The sequence below is a fragment of the Pezoporus flaviventris genome, unplaced genomic scaffold (assembly GCF_033815535.1).
Source record: "Pezoporus flaviventris isolate CSIRO_AGI_PZ_B2104156 unplaced genomic scaffold, CSIRO_AGI_Pfla_v1 ptg000078l, whole genome shotgun sequence".
NCBI lineage: Eukaryota > Metazoa > Chordata > Aves > Psittaciformes > Psittacidae > Pezoporus > Pezoporus flaviventris.
Window position 1 is genome coordinate 17,701,604 of NW_026892626.1, and position 5,571 is coordinate 17,707,174.

Below are 5,571 nucleotides of genomic sequence, written 5' to 3' on the forward strand. Positions count from 1 at the left end.
GCAATCACACACATAAACTGTTGGTTACTTTGCACTGGAAGAGCAGCTTGAATGCTTTTTACTGTAACATTTAACCCACTGTGTGTTTTGGAGCTCTTTTTCTTCTTTTAATTGAAAACACACTTTTCAGATGTGCAACGTGCTTGCCTCTATCTCCCCTACCCTTACCAAGAAGCAGAAACAATTCCCAACCATTGTAGAGGGTGCTCTGTGGTGGGAAGTGGGGGGATTTGGGGTGATGAAGTGAACTGTATGGCTTGGTGTGGAAACACCACTGAGGCAGGGTTACAAAGGGCCCAGCTCACTCACCACGTCACCACCCAGGTGATACACCACATCTCCCTGTTTGCCTTCACCTCCCTCGGACCAGCATCCGCATCCCTTTAAGCCACTCCTAACAGTACAAACACCGAGCTGCTTCTCCCCTTTGCTCTCCTCCTGCCCCAAAATCCCCCAGGGTGATAGAGGGACACATCCTCATTTCTTCCTTCAATTGCTGAAACTCCCAAGCAGAGAGCTCAGCCAGCAGCCAGGAGATGCTCTGTGCATCGTGTCCCACCAGCTTTTGGGCAGGACCTTTCAGAGAAAGGGCAGTCCCCAGGAGGCCACCTTCCTCATCCTCGCTGACTATTTGGCATCGCTGAAAGCACATCTCAGAAAGCTTTTTTTGCCCACTTTTTCCAGAGCTCCTTTCAACACACTTTCAAGAGAAAGCAGCTGACCAAACAGTGAGGGAAATGGGAAGAGGTCTTGGAGAAGGTCACCCAGAAAGATTTCCATGTTTCATTCTGCATATTCATTGAACCCAATCAAGTTTCCCCCCAAACACCTATTAAGCCTTCTAGATTAAGTCTGTACAGACAGGCCAAGTAGTGCTTGTCACCCCAAAGTTTAACCAGGTGGGAAAACGCAACTCTCAGTTTTGAGCCAAACATCCAACGCTGGGGTGTTTTCCTGTTGTTCCTTTTCCCCCTCTCTCCTTCGATCAAGGAAATGCAGCAGTTTTGTATCCTTGACCTGTGTGTGTGTTCTAGCAGCTAGAATCGCCTTTTGTCCCGCTGGGTTTCCGTAGGGACTGAGCATTCCCTTCAATAAAGGGCTCCAAATGAATGTACCCTTCTCAGGGATATCACAGACCCAGGCCTGCAAAAGCCTTTTATTAGGACATTCACCTCTGATGGGATAATTTTACCTATCAGATCACATAATCTGTTCCCCTGATGCTGAGCCAGGAAATGAAAAAGACCACTGGGGAGATTTTAGACTCTAGTGCCAGGTTCTGCTGTGATGACAGCCTTGATTACTTGGTCACAGTCATCTTAAAAGATGAGTACCTCGAGCAAAGCCTAAAATTACAATGCACAACTAGACAATACACGGGGCAAGAACGAGAGCAGCAACTTTTAGCTCAAATGATCAGCCTTTAGTCTATTCATAAAAGTTTTAGTGGGTTAGTTAGCTTGCAGGTAGAAGAAGATGCTTTCTGTTGCTCGGGTTTTGGCCTTGTTAGTAAAGTTCGATTCAAACACAGGTGATTGAAAAGAAACCCACAGAGGTTAAGAGGATTTAGGAGAAGAGGATTGAGCATAGCACACAAGCACACTGAAACATTAGCCTTCCTCTGCTCCCTGTGCTCTGGCTTGTTACCGCAGCTCCTTTTTCACCGGGTAACATAATCACAGCACAGCAAAAGGCGGCACAGCCGTGCGGAAGGTGATTAACAAATACCTGGTTGCAAGAATAAACTGTTTCTATCCCAGAGGAATGGAGCCGAGGTTTCCGCTGAGCCCTTTGAGTGCAACTCATCAGCCCCATGAAAACAAAGCTCCTACCAGGCTGATGGAGAGTGCTCATGCTGCTCTCTGTGCGGGTAGGGTCAGCTTCTCCTCTGTTCTTTCTGCTCTTAAAGCAGACAAACCCTGGTGGGAGATCTGTGACATTGCTTTACTATCCTTCTCCCATAGCAGCTTTCAGCAAAATCCAGTCTGAACCTCTTTACTGACATTTAAGCACTCTCTTCTCCACCACCCATGTGAAGAACCGACCATGCCCTCCCCTACAGAAGGGTTTTGAAGAGTGCTCTCATCTGCTTCTCCAGTTCTCTCTTCTGGAGGCCAAACACACGTCATCCCTTTGCTTTCTCCATCAAGCTGTTGATTGATGCTCAGCTTGTGGCCTGTAATAATCTGTTTTCTGCAGAACCCCTGCCTGTCTGGTTGGTTTTGCATCCTTTCCAATTGCCCATGGGTTTTTCCTGCAATACCTCATGCTCGCTCCTCAGCACATTCTAGTTTGTGGGTCATTCACTCAGTCCTGTTCGAAGTTCCAACCTGGCACCCAGTACAAGACAGACCCTCCAGCACCAGGATCAAGTGCCAATTTAACAATCATACACTCAGGGTATCCTCATCATTAATCAGAAGACTGAGTAGCATCATACCTCAGGCAAGTTCCACAAGCCAATGGAATCCAGCTTCCTTATCCAGGTGAGCCACCGCTGGCTTCGTCCCTCAGGTTCCTCATTTCACACCCACCCCGACATAGACAGTGGTTTTGAAAGGCCTAATAGCAAATAGTCTTGTACCTCCACCAACGAAGCCCGATGTAAGTAACCTGCTTTTTGCTTGCACTTCTGTCACTGCACCTGAACAATTCAGCTTCTGAAAGAGAAGGCATTTCCCTTCCAGAATGCCAGTGCTTTGCTGGAAAATGGTGGCTTGTACTAAAATGTCGCCGTTGCTCTCCCAGTGTTGTAGAACACATCAGTCGTACCCACTGAGCTGCTTGCCAAAACACCAGTTGTGTTCACACCAGCCCATCCAAAATGCCGGGTCCTATTATCCCATTTTTCACCATAAAAAATTACATTTCTGATATGAGATGCACAACATGACAGCAGAGCTCATTTGACTCCTCAGTTAGGAAAACACCCCAGTTGATGTAAATGAATAAGCCAGAGCAGGGTGACCAGCTCTCCTCATCCCAAAAGCCACAATGCAAAATCACCACTGCAAGAGCTGCAAGATCCACACCACATAGGTCAAAAACCCTAAGGGGAAAAAGAGCCTTGGAACATCATCAGGACTAAAGGCTGGGGGGACAAAAAGAGAACTATGGAGGATACAACCCTGATGGAAACCTGCCATTGACCCTGGCTGGAATGCTAGATCCACCCCCTGCATTCAAAGGCATGACTCTAAGTTGACAGGAGTGCCACTACATCAAAAGTACTTGTTTCTAGCTTGTGCTTAGTGGAGGAAAGCCCTCTCCTTCAGTGACAATCTCTATCTGTTTATAGGGATCCGATGGGTGAAGACAGAGCCTCTCTTTGTGCTCACCTCAGGATGATAATTTCTGGGAATTCCACCTTTCCCTTGTCCTACAAGTTCATTATTCACTTATTATGGGGAAGCGAGGCAAGGCAAAGGCATGCGATCCACTAACAGTCACCTCCTAGGGTATTTTCTAGCCAGAGCAGGAAGTTGCAGCTGGGTTGGTAACAAAGACATCTTCCCTTTGATTTTCCCCCTGAGCCATTCCCTGCAGCCTCAGCTTGTTGCTTCAGTGTTGAGCTGCCATTTCACCTCCACTGCGAGCCTTCCTTGAGAATATTCCTACATGAAAGAGAAGGGAAACCCACATGGGACGTTATTCTCTTCCAGCCAGACAGAGCCATTATGATCATCAAGTCTGACTTCACACGTAATACAGGACATACCTTTCCACACCGAGCTTAGGAGCCCTGTGTGAGCCATAGCAGATCCTTGGGAAAAACTCCTGGGGTTAAAGTCTTCAAGTGGCAGAGAATCCACAGCACACCTAAGTAATTCCCTGCTTGCTCCTACTGGTGTCTGCAGCTTGCAGAGAGGACAAGGACAAAAGGCAGGCACCGATCCTTGTTCCTCTGGCACCAGGAATGTTTGAATCGGCTGATGGGCACTGAAGACAGTCTCCATTCCTGGGAAGATGAGAAGATTGGGGTCATTGCTAAGCTGCACCTTATTTATCACACTAAACCAGCGCTTTGAGCTGTTTGTAAACTAATCCCTTTGAAAATAGACGTGCTCCTGAAAGTCAGTATTGAGGAAAAATGTGCTGGAAATGGGGATTTGGAAGGACCACAGTGAACACGGAGGTATTTTCTTTGCCATTTCAGAAAGAGCCAGAGCACCTCTGTCAGTATCAGGGTGGCAAACCAGCCCTGAACACCACAGACCTTTAATTCAACACGCAATTCCCTCTCTACCCGTTATTGCCACCCCTATGAATTAGCTTGGGGTGGGAGCTGTGTCACTGAGGAGCTGCAGCAGCATCGCAGTGCTGTGTCAGAGGATGCACAGATCCACACACCCCGTTGGGTCGCACATCCCCTCACCAGGTCATCTCCAAGCTTCAATTTACTGCCTCCTTCCTCTGGAACATCTCAAAGCCATGCCGGGGGGAGCCCTGGATGCCAAAAGGGTTAATAGGGGCTTATCTGCTGGTTCCTGGCGGAGGCTGGAGCCTGTATGCCAGTGACCAGTTAATCTGACCCCCTGCTCCTCCAGCTGGGCTGTGTTACGATCCCGACCGCACATAAAGACAGCGAGGCAGGAAAACGCAGGCTTCCCAGCCTCCATTCCCAGGCAGATCCCCCCAGTATCAGGCCCGAGAGAGGCAGGTCCCCCCCTCTCCCAGGGGGGTTCAGAGTTCAGGCTCATTAGTGCAGCTGAACAGAGCTAATCAGGGAGGAAGGGCTGATGTCAGAGCCCTGCTCCCCCTGCCCTCTTGCCACCAGGGAGGAGAAGCCCTGGGCTCCCACACCAGCAGCATGGCCATTAATTAGCTCCTTGATGAGCCCTGGCACTGCCTCTCCCGTGCCTTGACCTGCTGGGGTGCAGGTGTGGGGCTCGCAATTCCCACTGGATCCCCCACAGAAGCCCTGCACCACGTTCCAGTGCGGGAGGGGAAAGGCCATGTCCACAGGTTTCATCATGTGCTGGCTCAAAGGGAAAAGTCACGTTTCAGGTGAAGCACAGCCTTTGTAGAAGGGCTGTGTAGAAGGGTGGCATTCATGAAGGACAGCAGCAAAAGCCACACTGACTTTCCAAAGGTTGGGATTTTAGCTTGGGGAGAAGCCAAACAGCAAAGCAGTCACGTATCTCATCCATGCAGAGCCACAGTATCATCCTGTGAGCGCTGCTTGCTCCTAAAGATGGACCAAGCTCCCCTTCCCTGCTCCAAGGAAAAGGGTTCATTGCTTTGAAAATCATTATGGAAAGTTGGCGCAGTTGAGCAGTCTGGTCCCTAATAGCTTAATCCAGAAAGGGATGCTGAACCACACGATTTCAGTTGAGTCCAGCTGGGTCCTTGTGTCGTGTTCGTCACGGTGGGATTGGATGGCAGAGCTAGGGAGTGATATCAGGAAGCAGGCAGAGGCGGGATGCCCAGACATCTGCCATGCAAACCACGCACAGCCAGTTGGGAGCAGCCCGAATCCGTTGCACAGGGCAGTAATCTGGGAGCCTCAACCCTGCTGTGCTTACACGGTCACCCTTTGGTCCACGTGTCCATCACACCAGGTCTCTGCAA

General features: G+C 49.5%; 1 long non-coding RNA gene across 1 annotated transcript; it reads right to left on the minus strand.

Moving 5' to 3' along the window:
* Window positions 1–3,202: 3,202 nt before the first annotated feature.
* Window positions 3,203–4,673, minus strand: LOC133279508 (uncharacterized). Its single transcript, XR_009746910.1, has 3 exons — window positions 4,402–4,673; window positions 3,719–3,958; window positions 3,203–3,614 (listed from the first exon to the last, which is right to left on the minus strand). It is a non-coding gene; the product is annotated as an uncharacterized LOC133279508 (long non-coding RNA).
* Between the last annotated feature and the right edge of the window lie 898 nt (window positions 4,674–5,571).